This window comes from Xiphophorus maculatus, chromosome 2 (genome assembly GCF_002775205.1).
Source record: "Xiphophorus maculatus strain JP 163 A chromosome 2, X_maculatus-5.0-male, whole genome shotgun sequence".
NCBI lineage: Eukaryota > Metazoa > Chordata > Actinopteri > Cyprinodontiformes > Poeciliidae > Xiphophorus > Xiphophorus maculatus.
The window spans coordinates 25,004,786-25,025,477 of NC_036444.1; the positions used below are offsets into that span (position 1 = coordinate 25,004,786).

Below are 20,692 nucleotides of genomic sequence, written 5' to 3' on the forward strand. Positions count from 1 at the left end.
TTTCATTGGCTCCTCTCTCTTATAAATACTAAGAATAAGAAGAAAAAAATGTATTCAGATAATCCAGTTGCTTTGTTTATTAATGCAATGTTTGATTGAACAAATGTTTCAATTTGAACCAGTCTCTTTTCTGGAATGTAATTTTCCTAAAATCGCTCATAAAATCATCCAGAAAGCTTAATTTAACAGTAAAAGCTTGTTAAACGGCTTCCAACAGGATTCATTTCTTGCATAGACGACCCATGCAAAACGTCGTCTATGCAACACTGACCTGCAGCTGGAGTGAAATGATCAACAGCATATGCAACAAAGCTGAAAATGCCTAATGCATCACCACTGCTATTTGATTTATTTTTATTTTTTTTCAAAGTGAATGTCACATTCACTCACCCTTTTTGAAGTTCATTTCTATTCACACCGGAGCTCTCTCCAGGGATCGGCAAGACACTTCATGACAAACCATACAGCTGTAGGTCACAGAGAAAAACACATGGCTTCCAATAATTCTAAGGCAAACATTCTATTTTCAACATCCAACCTCTCTGACACACATGAATTCATATCGGGTTCTCTTCCGAACAGGAAGCAAGATGGAGAGCGGAAGAATAGTAATTCTTCCGCTCTCCATCTTGCTTCCTGTTCGGTTGACTCTCTCGCCGCCTGGCTCTGGTTTCTGCGTAGTCAGTCAGGCTAATCGTACATCTGACAAGCTGCGTTTCCATGACAAATGTGCGCAAATATTTGTCGATGTTCCGCTGGTGTCAAGAAAACACAATTTCGCAATCGTGGCGTTTACATTAAAAAAAGAAATGCAGTTAAAAGCCACACGTGAATAAGTTTGTTCATGCGATAAGTCATTAAAAAACACGATGTGCCGTCATTCTCCTACCACTTCCTGTTTTCTTCTTTGTCTTTTCCCCCAGTAGTAACGGCCAGTTGTTGATCACGTGACTCGTGATGTGAAAAGTGTTTCCATTTCAGTTTTATGAAACACTAACTTTGATACGGCCAAAAACAACACCTTATCCTAAAGGAACATTTTTTCCAAGGTTTTTTCCTATTAGGCTAATTTATTTTCATAATTCCAGTTTACACAATTATGTGGTCAATGGAACCTGAATGGTAAGTCCGTAGAGAGGGCAAACCAAGCAACTGGGCAGGGGCGCAACTACATACTTTCTGAGGTGTATGCAAACATGTCATGTTATCAATCATTTCATACACAAACAGATGTTAAGTACATAAAATGCTGACTAGAAAAAAAATTCCCCACATCGTTTCTGCGCCCCCTCTAGCGCAGCGCCCCGATGCGTTGCATTCAGTGCATCCCCACTTTTTGCGCCACTGCAACTGGGCTTTCACTAGGACTTTTTTAGCCTTGTGAAATTATTTTTGCACTACCAATGATGACCTCTTCACAAGTCCTTATTTCTCCCTGATCTTCTGGAGCGTGCACGTGTGAAGGTCGCATACATTTTAAGATTTTCCACCTAGAGATTCCAGCAAGAAAAGTGCGGCTGAACGTACCGATTCAGACATGGCTGCATGGAAAAACCAGCGCTCGGCAGCAGAACGGCATTAAAGTTTGATAGACCCGCTCATGAAATATGAAAGCATTGATTAAATGGATGTTAATCGGTTGCCCATGGGCGAACCCAGCCTAAGCGTAAGGTGAAGCTACGTCCTGCTGAGATGAATATCAAAGGTTTGGGGAAAATGTGTAAAATATTAACTCTGCCAGTAAAGATATGCTGTTCACTTCACACAGAACAGAAATCCCTTCACACACACGCACACACACACACACACACAGTGCTGTGAAGAAGCATTTGTTCTCTTTACAGCTTTCTTCTGTTTTTTCTTTAAGATGATCAAAGTACAGGTGCATTGATTGCAATTCCGATTTTGTTTGCCACCGACTTTTTTCATCTGAAAAGTCTCGAAGTTTGCAACAGTGGCGCGTCTGTTGTCATCGCTTGCAGCAGATAAGATCGGTTTCTTATGCAAGTGTGGGCCAATCATCAATATGCCAGAGTGAAGGGAAACAGGGCCAGTTTATCAATGCACCCTGACATCAAACTAATTTGAACAAACAAGTGTTTTCAAAGGCTTTCTTTTTAGGAATGGAAGAAAAACCAAACCAACCTGGATGTGTGTGTTTGCAATAACTAAGTGAGTGTTCACTGTGGAGTTTGTCAAACTCTCATTTCGCTTTGTTATTGGATCTCTCACTTCTTCAACCGATAATTATGAGCTGTGTTTTGTTGCGAAGAAACAAGACAAGTAACGGTAACACGAGGAGCAGCGGGAGCGGAACTTGGAGCAGCACATTTTTCAAACCTGTGTTGCTTGCAAATGTTTGACATCACCTTTAGAAATGTACAATACACACTGGCTTTCTAAATTATAAGAACCATTTGTCAAAGTGAAAATAAATTACATTTTTTCCAATTCGGATTTTATGTTTTTATGTGCAAAAACAGTAGAGCCAAAAGAAGCAAGGTTGTGCTGAAAAAACAGAAAACCTTCTGAGGCAATATTAATGGTTTCTATTGAGAAATATAAAGGTAAGCTCAAAACTGGTCAAAAGCATCCATAGCCTGGATCCCAGGGTCAAAGGTTGTTCACAATAAAACGCTGACTCATTTTTTTTTTTGTCTCACTCCCATTTATTATTTTTGCATTTTGAAGCTTTTATTTGGAACCTTCTTAAGATCCAATAGGAAAAAAATTCTTACCATTTTTCAACTGGTCTTAAAATTTTGATCAGTAGCGTAATTTTTATTTATTTTTTTTTACAAAAATCTTATTTCATTAAGAGACAAAAAAAGAGAAAATATGTCAGTCACTTTTAAAAATACCAACATTCATAACCCTTCCACAGACGTTAAAGTGCAACGGCGTTGAAGTTGGCCTGACTCTGACGTAAAGGCACAGCTAACGTTCTGTTCTGACCCACTTTGAGCGCTCGGGGTGTGAGAGATGAATAACATGTTTCTGTTGCTCTTTTGAGAGTGACAAGAGATAGGCGGAACTTGAAAAGAGGCTGGAAGTGCTAATGAGCCTTATTTTAACAACACAACGCCTCCATGAATATTTAACACGGCCAAGTGTGATGAATTCTCCCCTCTGAGTGAAAAATCGTCTCTGAAAAGCTGCTGCAGCCGCGATGCTGCAGTTCATCGTCGCTCTACGCAGCGCTGCAGGGGCTGCAGTTCAATACATTTTTTTTAAAAATTAAAGAAATACATTCGCTCAATAAAATGACCGACACGATCACTGACACCATTGTGTCATTACTTTAACTTTATTTTTTTTTACTATTTCACATTTTGTCACGTAACCTTACTGTATTTCATCGGGACTTTACCTGAGGTGGACTGATCAAAAAACAAGACATGGTTGTGAAATGAAAAAACATTGAGACATGGGCTTACTTTATTCTACAGACACGAGTTTGAAAAGTGTGGAACTATTTATTGATTCTTTTTTCAGCCAAGAGTAAATGAATGAAAGTAACCAGAGACACAAATGTTGCTCTTGACAAACATTCCTGTTTGTTGCATGTTTCTTTAAGACACCGGTCACATGAAGAACTGATATTCATATCAACTGCACTTAATTTTATATTTTCAAATTTAATGATTTCTATTGATACTCTCATTGAACTAACAGTGACAGCAATGAATCAAAAGTTGTATCACGATAAATAAAGTTTCACCCCCACTTTTTACGGCTTTCCACTCACCCCCACCATACTGTGGGCATTTCGGACGCTTCTTGGAGTATTTGAATTCATGTTTAAAATCATTTTCACTTCGCAATTATGTCCCTTACAAAAAAATCCCATGAAAAATCCCATGTTCCACATGGTAAAATCGTGGTTTCATGTGGAACATGGGATTTTACCACGAAACGTTCCAAAATCACACAAATACATGTGATTCACATCTTTCACATGTAAAAATTTGTGTGAACCACATGTGATCACATGTGATTTTCATGGGATTTTTTTGTAAGGGGTGCCACGCCGTGTTGATCATAAAATCCAAATGAAATATTTCAAAGTTTGTGCTTGTAACTCGACTAAACTAATGAGAAAGTTCAAAAGGTGCGAATATTTTCACAAATCACCAGGAAAGTCGCTTACTTCTGACGGACGCTCAAACTTCCCCAGAACATCCGAAGAGCGCCGTTTCCGGACAGGCGGTCAGAATCTTCCAAGACGTCAACTCTCATGGGCTCACTTTGTTGCTAAGCAACAGCAAGGGCGCCAGTACCTTTCCAGGAAAACAACTTCACCGTCTGGGAAAAGAAAAAAAAGAGAGAGAAAAAGAATAAAGATAGAGGGAACACGCGATGAACCTCTTGAGCGGGGTTAAGTCGCAGAGAATAAGACCGAGTCAACAATGTGTTCCGTAATCAGCTTCTTCGCTTGCAGCACCAAGCGATGCGCGCTCAGCATGATGAGCATCGGGAAATTAAAGCCACCGTTGCACCTTAAGATCATTAAAAACTCACTGCTTCCAAAAAATAAAAAATAAAAATAAACCTTTTTTTCCCCCCATTATCAACATCTGTGGACACTCAGGAAACGTATGCAAATGGTGTTTGTGTCCTTCATTGCTCTGAGATATGTGAGCAAACACCCTGAGAGCAGATCAAAAGGCTACTAACAACAGGATCTGGGTCTCCTTTCCTAAGGAGGCCGGTTGGTTTTATCTCATTAAAGCAGGAGAGAGAGGAGGGGAGGGAAAGATTCAAGTCCGAAGGGAAATGAAACAGTTTTGCCCGTATTTGCTTTGTTATTTAGCTGGTAAAGCTCAAATTAATTACTCTCATCTCCTTCACTCTATTCATTATTCTAGCTGTAAACACATTAGTCAAATAAAAAGTCTCCGGCACACCTGGCTTCCTTATCATTTTGTGCTTTCCGCCACAGGAAGGTTGGGGCTTTCCAGCGCGCAGACTATTACAGAAGCCCGGCCTCATTTATGGGATATGGTACCTGCTGCCTGTTCCACCGATAGCTGCCTCCCAGGAAGCCTTAATGTATGAGATTTGTCAGTGTCAATTTCCCAGTTAATCTCTCTGGTTCACCTCGCCGCTGCCTGCCTCGGCTGCCCATTCATTCATTCTGCTGCCGATCCTCCTGCTCCTGCTGCAACTACGGTGGTTAGAGGAGAGGAGAGGAGATGGAGGCGGGAGGCCCAGGATCAGGAGATGCATCCGACGAAGCCGCGCGTCTCCCTGCCTGGGAGTCCGGCGGAGTTGACACGGCTCTGATAAAAACTCAAGATTATTTCAAAATTCATTCTTCTGTGAACGAAAGGCGAAACTGCGCCTTTCGTTCACAGAAAACTAAAAATCTGAAAACTGAAATCTGGCTCAGGCGAAGTAAGTATTGCGGTGGAAGTACGACTAACTCCGCAGTAACACGAAGTGTCAGGATGACAAATTTTGCTGGACGATAAATCCAGCAAAATATGCAGACAGCGGAAGGCTGGCAAGGAGGAAATGTGTCCGACGATTGACCCTGGCCGGGAAACCGGAGGAGTTGATATGGATCTGACAAAAACTCAAAATGTTTCAAAGTTCATGCCAAACTGGGCCTTTGGCTGACAGAAATCTGAAGATCTGAAAACTAAAAAGTAGTAAAAATAACATTTCAGTCAGTTTTTTTTTAACATTAACTGAAATTTATCATGAAAATGATAACTCAAAATCCTTAAAACAAATTTTTCTCGATAAACGTTACACGATACAATAAATCGTAAAACGGTAATGAAATTGGTAAAGACAATACTTTGCCCTCTCAATCCAATAAATGTTAAATTTGTAAAAAAAAAAATAAAAAAAATACTTAACACTGGAATTGGAAAATATTTGAAATATCCCACATAAAACAGAAAAAACTAAACAAAAACCAAAGAAAAAATGGAAATAAAACCACACACAGCCGAGACCAGAAATATATTATGTATGGAAAACTTGGATTTAAGTAGCATTTGGCTGCTGTGTGAACGCAGCTTAAGTGTGTGTGTGTGTGTGTGTGTGTGTGTGTGTGTGTGTGTGTGCGTGTGTGTGTGTGTGTGTGTGCGTGTGTGTGTGTGTGTGTGCGTGTGTGTGTGTGTGTTGTGGGAATGTTTTTGCTCCAGCTCCAGGTATTATCTTCAGAGTGACCTTGTTGTCTTCACTTGCTGGCCAACATGCAGACCGTGGCTCCACAGAGATTAACACACCTCTGCAGAATGAAAAGCTGACCAATTTCTACTGTGTTGCAGGTAAGAGTTCATAAACCTTTACCTTTAACAGATGTTCTGTCACCCTCCTCTCAATAACAGCTTTTCTACCTTGACAGTAAAAACATAAATAAATGAAATAACTAGTTGTGGTACGTCCATATTAATGCCTAGTTCACACAGCAAGATTTTTAAGCCAATTTTAGTCTCTCTGTTATGTTACGATTGTAATCTCTGAACACTTGGACACCATCTGATTTTTCAAGAGAAGACAAAAAAATGTAGGAAAAGTTGAGTCAGATTTGATATCAGACAGAAGGGAGAAACAAACTCAAAGGAGGTATGAACGACACAGAGAAAAGATTGGTATAATCATGGATTTATTCATGCCTCTCAATAACTCACTGCTTTCCTAAGCAGTGAGAAAAGCCAGGATTACACAGGAGAACAGGAAGTTTTCACTTTGCCACCAGACCAGACTTTGGCAGGCCGAGAGACGTTTGTTTCTCTGCTGTGAGCGAAATGCTAATTTTGGCTGGTTTCGAGGAGCCTGTTTTCAGCTCCTAATTACTGGACACTGAAGGCCTGCCGGCCAATAACATCGCACCATTAATTAATTAGGATGACTCAGCGAAAAACCTGATTAAAACTTCCACTCCTAGTAATATGAAACCTGAGAGGATGATGCTCCAAATTAACAAGCAACGGCATGACAACCGAGCCGGTGCACGGTGCCAAAAGTTGTTGCATTTTTCACTATTCACTCAAAAAAAATAAAAAATAGCTTGGCTAACCGTGTGATATCATGTACTGCTCCTGCTAAAGATGGTAAAGGAGACCGCTGCCCGCTTTGACTTTGTCAAACACACCGAGGGCACAGGATGACTAAATTACGGATGTAGCAGATTGTACGGCTCTGTGCCTGCTTAAGTTCCACGGACGTGTTAAATTACATTATCTCCCTAAGCTCTCTGATATTTAGCATTCACAACACGCTCCTTCAGACATATTGCTCTAATTTACTTTGCAATGTAAGGATATTAAATGTTAAATAAAGGTGAGGCTGTATTTTTAATTCTTCTGGCTGGCAGTATTGTGATTCCGCTTCTTTTCCTTCAATGTTTCAACGAATTGCCAAAAAAATTAGAAACCAGCCACAAAAACTTAGTACAAATTCAGATTTAGCAAGTTTATGCTGGTGGCTGTTAATGATTTTTCAGATGATGGAAAGTGTTTTGTAACATCATTTTTTATTTTTTGTATAGACAAGTTCAGAGTGGTCCAACTAGAGTGATTTTCAATGCGTTTTACAAACACATTGACAGCAGCTGGGTTTGTCGATATTCCGCTAATGTCGAAAAACAACCTGGCAATTGCGCCGTTTCCATTAAATAGGAAACGCAATTAAAATGGCGAAGTTTGTTGACGCGATGAGGCATTAAAAAACACGCCACGACCTCAAACTACTTCCTGTCTTCTTCTTCATGGCTTGTGCCCGTGGCAACATCCCGTTGTTGATTGTTTGAGGCTTAAAAAGTGTTTCCATTGCAATTTTGCGAAATAAACTAGTTTTGATTTGCCAAAAAAAAAATTAAAAAAATCGATCACCTCCTAATGCAAAACATGATCAAAAAACGAGGGTTTGTCCGAAATTGGCTTGTTTCCATTAAATGAATGTTATTTTCAAAATATATGGTCAAAGGAAGTGCAGCTTCTGACTAAATACATGTGGAGGTGTCGATTTATCCGTCACCAATTACATTTTATAAAAACTTATTTTCCTCACAAAAATTGCACAAATAACAGAAGGGATTCTGGACGCCCCAATAAACTCACGTTTTATCTCATCATCCCTCTAATGAGAGTCCAACTCGACGAGCTTACAACGTCCTAACAGTCAAACAAGAGGAAGATGCTTTCATCATTTTCTCAGCATTTGTCTGTTTCCATTTGTTTCCTCAAGTTTCACGGCGTTAAGCTCCTTTTTTGGCCGTCGCTTTATTTCCCTGCAGTGATTAGGCGGGCGAGGTTTTGCGGTGCGACGGAGGAAATCCAATTTGGCAAACCAAAAGAAGAGAGTGGCATTTGTGCTGGACGGGTGCCAGGCCGGCGCTGAGAGAGAACGACCGTATTTACACGACAGATCTATCCGTCGCACTTTGCTAATTTATCGGGATGTGTTCCATTAACCTCTGCAGGAAGTCGAGGCTGGCGGCGACGGGAACGTCTTGAGACCACGTCGGCTCGTGGAGAGGAGTCTGAGTCAATCAGGGATGTCACATTGTGAAGATCGGCGTGTGAGATCTCGGTAATACCCAACAAGATGGGGTTTACATTTCAAATTTCCTGAAGGCGTGCTTTTCGTTAGCAGAGCTGGAAGCTCAAATGGCACCCAGAGCATTGCTTTGACTGTATTTTTTTATATTTCATTTGTGTGAATTCAAACTAATAATGTAGATAATGTCTGTTAGTTGCTCAGCATCTCTGTGATCTGAGTAATATACTAATAATCCGTAGATTTACTTGTTCTTACTTTATCAGTGAAAGTCAGAGGTGATGAAGTCGGTTGTTCACTGATCCTCTGAAATGAAATAAGGCTTTAATGGATTTTTTTTTTCTTTTATTCTTGATCCTAAATGAGTCATTAAAGCTCAGTCTGGTGCATAATTCTCAACTATTTAATGTGCCAGTGTCAAGATCTGCATGTGTTCGGACCTTTAGTTTCATCTGTGCTTCTGGTTTTGGGTCATTTCTCAATTATGTGCTTAGGCCTGGTTTTAGTTTAGTTTATGTCATTTTCTGATTTTCATTTGTTCACTCAGGACGTGTTCACACCAGACCTGTTTAGTCTGTCTTGATTGAACTCCAGTTTGCTTTCCTAGACAGTCTGGTTGGTTTGGGTTTTTTCTTTGATGCGGATCAGAGAAAGCGAACTCTGGACCGCCTAAACAACTAGGTCTGCATTAAGTGAGAAATGTCAAAGACAAGAGAGAAATCCTACAACTCCTAAAATCTCACACTCCATTTTTGTTTACATTTTGTCAAGAGAGAAGTTGAGCTCAGTGTCTTCTTCAGAGATTTTCATGTCGTTTCCTGCAGTGGTTCTTGTTGCAGCGCCCCTGCAGGTGAGGAGGAGAACAGGTTTTTCAAAGGGTTTGGTTCGTTTGACAGTGCAGTGTGAAAGTGAACCGCAGCTGTAAATGTAACAAATGTAACATTGGCCCCCAGTGGAACCGAGTCCAGCAGACTATCAGGGTGAAAACACCTGAAGATTGAGTTTCCTTAGATTTGTGTTCCTTTTTTAACTGCTTATTAGTTAAAGTTTTTTTCCCATGTTCTTTCTCCTACTCTCTTTGCCTGCCATTTTGGTTTCCTTCCATGCTGTTTTCACCTGTCCCTTGCTGCCACTACTCACCTCTGATTAGCTCTTCACGTTTCTTTCCACCGCTCCCTCAATATTTAAAATCCACATTTTCACTCACTGCAGGACTCTTCCGCTTCCTTCCCTTTCCTCCTGTTTTCTTTCTGCCCATGTCTAGCCCTGATTTTCATTGTGCCTGCCTTTAAATTTCATATTTATTTCTTCATGAAAGCCACTTTGCCTCTGGGTCCACCTGCTGCTGGGTCTCACTTAAACCAATACGACAAGTACCTTAAGCTAAGGCTAAATTATGATTAAAGTAACTTCAGTCGTTCGCCGCGTTGAGTCAAAAAGTGCCTACAGTCAATAAAAATATAAAAAAGACAAGTTTTGTCAGTTTGGCCTAACACTACAGTGTTGAAATCCTTCTTCTGTACGGCACATTGATTTATCTCCCAACCGACACAAAGCGATGAATTCACGGCACGCGACATTACTGCTCACTCAAGGCTGTCTGGGGAGAAATTATAATGCCTGATGGTGTCTGAAAGTTAAATCCACAGAGCAGATGCACGACGGGTGTGGAATTCAAAGCGCAATGAAACTTATCTCTCCAAAGCACAGCAGGCTCTACGGAGACAAACTTGCTAATGGTGCCGAGTGGAGTTCTGGGAGTTTCCAGTAACAGGAATAAAAAAAAAAAAAGAAACACAATTAAACAGGGATTCTCTCTGTGAATATTCCTCAAGCTGTCCCAGTGACAGACGACAGACGACTGGCAAATCTTCAGACGAAGCTGGTTATATCGGTCTGATCTCCGCCGGTTTTAATCTGAGCCGAATTAAAATCTTCCCACTCGAATGCCGTACGCTTAGGATAAACGTGCAACTTTTGTGATTTATAACAAACGTTTATATAGCTGAGCCCGAACCGATTCAAACCCCTGATTGGAAGAAAAATTTGGATCGGTCACATCTGAACCTGACAGAGAATCTGTGGAGGGAGGAAAGTTTAAAGGAGTTTAAAGTATTAGGTGTTTTCTTACCACCTAGTGTCATTTTATAGAACAATCAAGTAGTTATGTTACCTTCAGTTGTTATAGAAATTCTACATATATATGAAATATTACTTAAAATAAATTTCACTTTGCAACTTTCGTTCTGTCTCTTTAAAAACTGCAACTCTGCCTTCAGGGGAAAAAAGTTGTAAAAAACAAAACAAAACAATTGTTAGGATTTTTTTTAAGGTGATCAGTTTTTATTATAAAATACATCAGTAGTAATAGTCTTTAGGTGTAAATTGATCTCACAATCATTTTTTTTTACCTACAAGAGTCCTCTACAGTAGATGGAGGGACTGGATATTCCTAAGTAGCTTATTCACCTGTCTGCCATATTGGATTTAATTAATTTCTTGCACTTGCGAGAAGTTGATAAGTGTATTTATGATGCACTAGTGTCAACTTCAGTGGTTTAAGTCCATTTATTACATAAAAATCCACAAGAAACACAAAAAACATGCTTTTAGAAAGCTGTCCACTGTAGTGATGAAATGGTTAATGTCTTTTTCTAGAGTCACATCACCCAAATGTTCTGACAAACATGCAAACATTCACACGCCAACATGCAGATCAGTTGGTAACTTGAGGTAAAGTGCCTTGCCCAAGGGAATTCAACACGTTGCACCCACAACTTTTGGATTCCAATACAACTATTCTTCCCACAGTCGACCCAATGGCCCAATGCAACGATAAATCTGCTGTGGTGAACAATATACACCCCAATGTTGTTATATTTAGCAGCTTTTCCAACAAAAAAAATAATTAAAAAATCAACATCGGCCAAAATCAGAACGGGCAGGTCAGGTTTTTTAAAGGTCGGTGCACCGCTAACAGCAAGTAATGCATGTATAGCATAAAGTTAAACTCATTATTATTGTTCCAATGTGCAAAAAAGAGATGGAAATAATGAGATTCAGATACATATGAACATCTGACAGAAACTGAAGGACAAAAAAATGTCATTTTTAAAGTATTCAACTATGAGCCACAGAGTGTGATCCTTTAGTAATAGACAGTTCCAGGTGTTCTCCACATCCTACTGCAGTTTTATTTTAATTATTTCATTCTTTATGGGTAAAATGAACATAAAGACTGCAGCACTGCACTGTACCATATAATTACAATGCTATGCTAAACTGCTGTGGGGCGGATTTTAATGGGCATCATCACAGTTTTGCAGTGAAGTCCTGAGACCAAAATAATGTCAATAGTAAAACCAGACTGCAGTAATAAAGCAGTCGCAGGCTAATAGCTGCCCCTTGGGATCTGATTATGCCATTTGTGTTACTCATTAAAGCAACACTGACAGTAAAAACGCCAAAACCTCAGCAACAATGATTCGCAGTGAAATGCGTGTGTGTGGAAAAGAAAAGTCACAAACACACTCCAGAGTCCGCTCAGCTCGCCTTCCACACCGTTTTCACAAGGTAAGTAAACGACAACTTTGAGCTCACAAAGGTCACCGCTGCCTTTTTTCCTAGCAGTTTAGCGCCTCAGAGGTAAAGAGCTCCAGATGCCGTTTGGAGCCTGACGAAGGGTGTAAACCCTTCCAAGGCTCCGGCACAACGGCAGTCCGGAGACGGAAACACACCTGCTCAAAGCAAAACGGGGGGGAAACACGATCGATGTCGTCGTAAACGCGAGAACAACTCCCGGCTGCGTTCAACAGCCGCGCCGAGAGCCCTGTGATGTTTGGCGAGTCATTTCCATTCCACAGAAATGAATTTGCATGCGTTTGATTTCCCCCTTCACTTTGTGCAACAACAACACAGACACAAATAAATTAAGGTCCATCCTTCCTGGTGAAGATTGTTTATTTCCTTTACTCAAGCTGACTGAACTTCCACAAAGGAGTTGCTCGCCGCCCGGCGCCCACTGCTTCCACACTAACGACTGCAGTCGACTCCACGCGGGTTCCCTTTCCTGTAAAATCAGCCCTATGCATCTGATAATGAAGAGCTTCCTCGGCCCGCTTTGACGCATGGAGGCAGCGTGAATCACTGTAATGTAATGCACGCCTATAGCAATAACTCTGATGCTAATCCTTCAGCTGAAAAATCAATTTTTCACTTTTGGCTCCGGCTGCCCTGAGGAAGACAAATCACACGACTAGTCAAACCAGCGACCGGAATCAAACAGACCGGGGGATTGGGGAGCATAATGCGTCGCGTGTAATCGGTTGCAAGTCGCTGCCAGGACGAGAACGCCGCCGTTTCATTTTCATCAGCCTCTCATAAAGACAAATATGATATAATTAGGGCGATTAAGGCGAGCAGAGACTAAAGGCCAACAGTGTGAACGTAGCCGGAGATAATGGGAGGATTACTGGTGACTCACTTAGAGCAGCTAATGGGCTTTTTAAACACAAAACATTCATTCGCTGGCAGACGTGATTGACATGCCAGAAAATCTGTGTCTTACAGAGACTAGGAAAAGTATTCAGGCCCCTTGAACTTTATCACATTTCATCACATTACAACCACAACGTTGAATGTGTCTTCCTGGGATTTTCTGCACAGGGAAATGAAATACCGAGGTGAAAATAATGGACGCCCAAAAAGAGAGAATGGAACTCCAACTTAGATCAATTTAGTTCATTTGTTACATGTAATCGCATTAAGCTAGTCAAGCTTACTTTATTCATGTTTGTTTAACACGACGACTTAATAAACTTGATATATTTACTTGGATAAACTTAATTTGACTACTTGTAACTTCATTAAATTAAATTGCATTGCCATGTTTTCTTTCAAAGGAGTGATCGAGAAAGCAAGAAATTCCTACAAAGTGGTACTACTTCAACAAATTTCTACTCAAGTAAATGTAAAACGTGTCCATCCAAGAGATGAATCAAGTAACAGCAAAAAATATATTTGCTAAAAAAATGCAGCTGCAGTACTCAGTAACTGATCGCAATATCTGATTTGGTTTTTAAAAAGGACTTCGTCACAAAGAAAATGTTGCAAATTCTGGTATTTTAAAGACCAAAAAAAAAAAAAAATCTGAATATACTGCACTATACAGGTTACAGACTGAAACAATCAGATTCAGTGATGAACTGATTATTGAAATAATCATCTACTAATTTGGTTATTGATTAATCATTAACTGGAGTATACAGATTCAAAAGAGACTGCTCAAGTAGCATCATTTCAGCTTCACCGGCTTCAAATTTTGTAAAAAAATAAAATAAAAATAAAAAATTAATAATTTATTAAGCACTTTTGCTGTCTAAATATTATTGGTTAATTTAAAAAAAATAGGCAACACATTATCCTTACGCTGTACTGATGTTAAAGCTGCAGCATGTAACTTCAATAGTCATAAACGGGATACCACAAGGGTCAATCCTGGGACTCCTCTTATTCAATATCTATATTTTCCCACTAGCTCAGGTTATTACAGGAAATAAAATGAGCTATTATAGATGATACACAGCTCTACATCAGTCACCTCTTCATACTATTGCCACCAGGGGGATGAAACAAATTGCATGGAGCAGAAAACCATGTGTTGTGGTTTGACATGAAAAAATGTGACGTTCAAAGAACTTTTCTGAACATTTTTGTACGGGCAAGAAAAAAAAATGTGACCAGTCGGGATATCAGGTCTGCAAAAACCAGCAGCAAAGGCTGAAAAAAGTCACTTAAAGTGTCAGGTAGGAAAAAAAAAAAAAAGTGCCCCACACCTTTAGGAAAAGAGATCAGCACTGAGCAGATGAGCGCTGACCCGATCTGACCCAGTTCTCCCTGATTTATGGTTCCAGTTCTCTCAGGAGACACAGCTTTGTTCTGGGGGGGGGGTTCATAAATCTCGCTCATCTCAGAGCTGATCAGCTGACCCTCCAGTCCCGGCAGCCGTCCCATCCTCCAATCCCTCCACGCCTCCAGCTCCATAACCTCTTCTCTTCACACAGCGCCGTCTGCAGCCGGGCTCTCGACACAAAGCAGAAATCACCCGAGCCACGAGGGCTGGCAGTTAATCACAACGAGCAGACAAAGGTATGAAACAGAGCTGAGCGGGCCGGCGAAACGAGACTCGCCGCTATCGCTGCAGCCGCTGAAATGGGACAGCGGAGGAGCAGGTAACCTCTGCTCCATTCCAACATGAAATGAAGTTCTCAGTGTTTACAATGAGCCAGGAGCAGGGAGGAAGGGTGAGACGGGACAGAGCTGTGAGGATGTGAAGATGTCTCAGTGGGAAGAAAACACAAACATGACAAAGTGACAACAATGCGTGTTTGTGCCTCCAGCAAAGTCTAAGAAGGCTAAAAGCTGGACTAATTAGGAGGCAAATTCATCAGAGGGATGAGCTCGTGAGCTTCTGAGAAGCTGAAACATGAAACAGGTCAACAAAGCAAAGTGCAGCCCGGCTGAGCAGGCTAACGGTTAGGCGCAGCAGCGCATGTCAGAAACCGGCCATGGGTCGGTTCTGGCTTGGTAAGATATGTTTTCAAACGCGCACACCACACCTTCCTGTGGAAAAACAAATTAGATTTTTCAAAAGAATGCCAGAGAAAGTTCCAGAAGGACAGTCAGCAGTAAGGCAGGGCTGTGTCCTCTGTTGCTGCCCACTGATGGTTAGCTAGCTAGCTAGCCAATCATAGCTAACCACTCATTGCTAGCAAGCTTCCCACTAACCGCTATTCCTGTGAATAGCTTTCTATTGCTAGCTAGTTCTGTTGCTTCCCACTGACAGTTAGCTAGCCAGCCACTCATAGCTAATGAGCCACAATTAGCTGACTGTCCTCTAGCAATTATAGTATGTTACCTTATGTTATATTACATGATGCAGCTCTACATTACTGAATGCATACTGAATTAATAATGGGTAGTTTCATTTTAGAGCAGTACTTGTGCAAAAAGACTTTGAGAAACTTAAAACATTTTTATTACTGTCATCTATTATTATTATTATTATTATAATAAATACCACAAATAATTCTAAATTGAAGTTATACATATTATAACAGCAGCAGTAGGAAATAGCTCTTTATCCTATAGTGTCATACATTTCTTGTTTAAACTTTTATGATAGTGCTATATAACTATGATGTATTTACTCCATATTTTTGCTGTCAAAGTCTGCTCAGCAGTCAGTAGTTGCATCCCAATTACAAAGGTGCACAAAACTTTGTTGATATTCCACTAAGGGGGGAAAAACTATTTTGAAAATGCGGTGTTTCCATTAAATAAGAAACAGTTCAAAACATACTGCACTGTGATTCTCCTTCCACTTCCTGTTGTCTTTTTCGTCTTAGTAATATCTGTTTCATGATCACTTGACTCCTGTAATGCGACAAGTGTTTCCATTACAGTTTTGCAAAATACACTAATTTCGATACAACTGAAAAACCACCTCATCCTAAAGCAGAAACTTTTCATCAAGAAACAGAAGTTCTTTTGAAATTGTTGCGTTTCCATCAAGCGAAATTATTTTTATAATTCCATTTTGAGCAACTATATGGTCAATGGAAACGCAACTAATGTCAAGTCTAGAAAGAAAGAGGCAAAAACGACTACAAAGAAGCCTGAAAGGACGCCAAAAGAAGATGGAGAACAAATGGCAAACCAGGTGCGGGTGTGAATTAGAAAGGGAGAACGAACGCTAGAGAGGCAAGTCAGACATTCCTCAGTGAAACAATCAGCCAGGAAACCAACACCAGCGCAGCAGCACACCGAGACTACGGATTGAACCGTGTCGCCTCTTGTGGCGGCACCGTCACAAAGTCAAATCCACGCACTCGCCTACCTAAAGCGTGTAAGGCTCCCAGCGCACGCTCCTGCTCAGTGTTGGTGTGTGACGCGCTCGCCACCGAGTCTAAATGATCTCAGTAAGTCATGCAGGAGGAGATAATTGGCTCTCGGAGATGTGGGACCAACGCTCATTGTGATGGCGAAGAGTAGCCAGGCAGTAAGTTGTCATCTTTTCTTTTTTTTTCTATCAATCCTGCACATGTCACCGTCTCATTTGTTCACCAGGTCTCTCAAGAGCCCTCCGTCCGTCCGCACCCTCCAGTTTTTCCACTCCACACTCTTTATTCCCCAAAGTGTCACACCTATCTCCATGGTAGCAGCCAACAGCCTGTTTTCTCAGAGGTTTTTCCAGCCTTCTCTCCTTGTTGTCCCAGCTTTGTGGCCCTAGAGGACCAATGTTTTCACACCATCTCCAACACTTTCCACTCTGTCCTCCATATAAAGTGTAGCATAAAGACAAGTGGCGGGTTAAACTAATTACAGTTCAGGGTCAGAGCAGGGTGGGACAGACCTCAAGAATTCAGGATCTCTGTTTAAGGGATGATGACAAAGGATTATATGATGAAACCGTGTCTCCATATTTACAGGATTTTGGATGCAGTTTTCAGTCTGATAGATACAAGCAGTAATGTCATCTTTCCTTTTGGTTGAAAGCGTGTTAATTAGAGAAGAAAAACAAGTTACTATTTTACCAGGCTTATAGTATCTTTCAGGATTACTGAATCCTGAAAGATACTTTAAGGATCTTTAAAGATACTTTAACAGAGTATCTTCAAAGAGCTTCCAACAGCATCCTGCTTTGATGAATGACGCTTCCAACAAAGCACAGTGGCGCAGCCAATAGGGGGGTCAGGAAGGGCCATGGCCCCACTTTTAAAAAGTCCTGGCTACCCCAGAAAATCATGTTGAATTGTTACGAAGGTGTACATAGTCATCTTCTTGCATCGAGATATAAATGTGAAAAATAATACATAAATGAACATCCAAATAGACAGTTTAAAAATAATAATAGTAATAGATATGGCAAAAACGATTAGATTCAACAGCTGAAAAATATTGCTCAAACTAAATTAATTATGTTTACAGAAGTTGAAAACTTCAACCATTTCATAGCAATGTTAGGAAAAAAGGAAACATTTTAATTCTACAGAATTTCTTTTTATCATGACAATATGACAGTTTTACTTTTTTACTTACAGTATTTCTAGTGTATTAATTGTAAGAAAACCAACAGGTGGTTTAGGAGCCATGTAGTAGTAGGAAAAAAAAAACGTTAGTGTTTTATTCCTATAACAGTAAATAGTTCAAAATAAGATATCTTTATTGTTTTCATTTTCTTTATTAGTCTTTGCCTTACAAAAACAACACAGCACAAGTCTTTAAATGCAACGTAATTTCTTAATGGTGCATCAGGAAAAAAACTTGAAGCCGCACTGGTACGACCAGTCTGGTACGACCAGTCTGGTACGACCAGTCTGGTACGACCAGTCGTTCAAGGAAAAAGCAACAAAAGTTTCCACGACACAAAGTCTGCCTGTAGTTCCACAGCAGACACACACAGGATCCCCTCCATGTACAGAGATTCCTATATGTGTGTGTCTGTGTACTGAAGTCAGACAGAGAGAGGTCAGCAGGCTACGCAAGACAGGTAAACAGAATGGATGTAGCAGAGATGAGGAGAGAAAATGAACTTTGTCAACTTTGTTTTGTACAGAGGGTCTAAGATAGTCCTGTGATGTATGAAACGTTTGCTGCTATGAAGCTTGCCTGCGCTGTAAACAACCTTCCTGCACTGCAAAGAGGGAAGTTCAGAGCCGAACCAGGCGGCTGTTAATGTTGACTCAATATTTGGAAGCGTTGGCCAACACAGACTGAAGGGCTACGTTCACTTCCTCCATCGCCGTTGCTAAAACTACAGGCAGACTACAATTCTGAAACAGTACAGTGGTTCACAACTTCTCCTTCTGTGTGCTGATTGGCCTGGTTGAAATTCTACGGGAGGAATCTAAGTGATTAGGAGAAAAGTCAGACCGAGTAGTGAAGCGAGATTTGAGTCAAATAGAATAGGTTAGGAAGGCAACGGTCAGGCTGTAGACAGAGAATAATGATTTGTTTTTCATGTAAACCAAACCACAGCTGTTTAAAGTACCGGGCTTTGACTATTCACACACTGATCAGGTTTAGGGACAATTCTTTTGAAACTTTGAAGCCTATTTATTCCCTAATCTTGCTTACAGAGTGCCAAAATTAAAATGTCCACATCTCCCTCATTTAAAAAAATATATATTTCTATGTGTTTGACATCAGTAGAAACCTGAGAATCCACACTTTGTAAAGAACTCAAATCCCTCCTGGGAGATATGCTCCTGGTTTTGTTGTGGCCAGTGACCAGGAACCACGACCTCAGTAAATGTTATCACTACAAAGTGCACAAAAAGACTTTTCCAATTTCCCAAGCATAAAACATGCAACATATTGACTAGTTGAACCTGGACATTAGTGTTTTACACAGCCAACAAATACAATACAAAAACAAAACAAAGATCGTATTTGTGGCATTTCCTAAAAAAGTAACGTCTGCCTGTGCAGGAGGAGGGCTGGGAGGGGCGAAACACTTCTGAAAAGCATATTTTAGCACTTTCACCATTTTTTCTAAGTGAACTCCAGGCCTCCAGCTCCAGCAATAATCTCCAGACCTGTAGCTGCTGCCGGAGCACCTGCGTTGTCTGGGTTGCTGCTGATGGATTAGTGAAACAACAAACGGCTTCAGTTGCAGGTGCATCAGCTGTGCCATTTGAATTTTCTTCCCCTGGCGCTTTGAGCAAATGCTGACATTTGAAGTTTGTATTTCTGTCAATGGGACTTTTCCCAACCTTAAACGGCTCACTGAGGAACGCTACGTCTAGCTGCGGCGCCCGGGAGTCCGCTTCGGTCTTCCAATAAATGACTTCTACATATTATTGTGTCCGAAAAGTTTTTGTCCTGATTTTTATTGTCTTAATTGAACTCTGTAGTCTGAATGTGCTGCAGCTATTAAAAGCAGAGCTCCAGAAATGTTCGCGCTTTCACACCCCGACGAATTAAAATTCTTTTATGAGAGATAAATAATGCAGGAAGCCGGCGTCGCCTTCAGGTCCACATCTGTACTGTCAGTCTCATTCCACCTACTCGCTCTGATCAAAGCTGCTCAACGCTTCATCAACAGCTGGTGTGAAGACAAAAAAAAGAAAAAAGTAGAGCAATGGCACGACAGCGTACTTCTGCAGACTATCTCAGCCATCCTTCCACCAACTTCTCAACACGGTTTGCCTCTGGTCTTTACTTCTCCGTCAGAGATGCGTATTTCAAATGGTAATTCTCCATCTTTCCTTTAATTCTTCCTTTTTTCCTTTCTTTGACATTTGGTAGTGTTGCCAAGCAATCTACTAACTTTCAGTGCAATCTTACAAGATAAAACAATTCTCATAGGTTGACTTTAATATATAAAAGAGTTCTCTCAATGTTTTATCTTTTTAACCCTGATGGAGGGAGGAAAGATTATGTGTTAAATCTATGCCCAAATGATTGATATGCATGATTCTCTTGGATGATACCGAAGCTAGCGTTCAGATTGCAGCTTGACAAAGGACCTACTTCTGCTTTAAAGAAATGTAAAATACATTGAAGTCGTCAGAACAGGTCCAAATAATTCTCAAGTAAAGAGAAAAAATCAAACGCAGCGTGTGGATGGCACCTAAACTATTTGTTTTGTGAAAATAATCAAAAAATGGATTTCAAAGATAAGAAAATCAGCATTCATATGCAGCAATATTCAACGTTACATTATTATTATGAAGTTCATTTACTTCAGCAGCTCAATTCTCTAAGTGAAATGCATCATATAGATTAATTCAACACACGCTGATGTTTCAATCCTTTTTTTTCCCATAATTATAGTTTTCTGCTCAAAGTTAATGAACAAACAACATTAAAGATTAGAATATTATATCAGATTGTTTTAATGCACAAATGTGGGTGTAATCAAAAGTATGTTTTAATGCCTACTTAAAGTTTTTATATTCAGATGGTACTTTTCATCTGACGCAGTAGCTTTTTTCAAATGCATATTTTAATATACTGAATATAACTGTATATAAACGCTCTCACTGAGCACAGATTGATTTTGAACAATACAAACCAAGTCTTCAGTTAAAAATTAGTCCGGTTTTGACCGGTCGAAGTATCTCAAACAATAAGCTGAAGCCGATCAAACACAGTGATGAAATGTGACTTT

The 20,692-nt window shown here is 40.3% G+C and overlaps 1 protein-coding gene across 1 annotated transcript in view; it reads right to left on the bottom strand.

Annotated features, from left to right (window-relative positions):
* Positions 1–20,692, bottom strand: part of mgat4c (MGAT4 family member C) — a 135,738-nt gene that overhangs the window by 104,369 nt on the left and 10,677 nt on the right. The window contains exon 2 of the mRNA XM_023325121.1: positions 4,151–4,305. The gene's annotated coding sequence lies outside the window, so the exon portion shown is untranslated. The remainder of the gene's footprint in view (positions 1–4,150; positions 4,306–20,692) is intronic.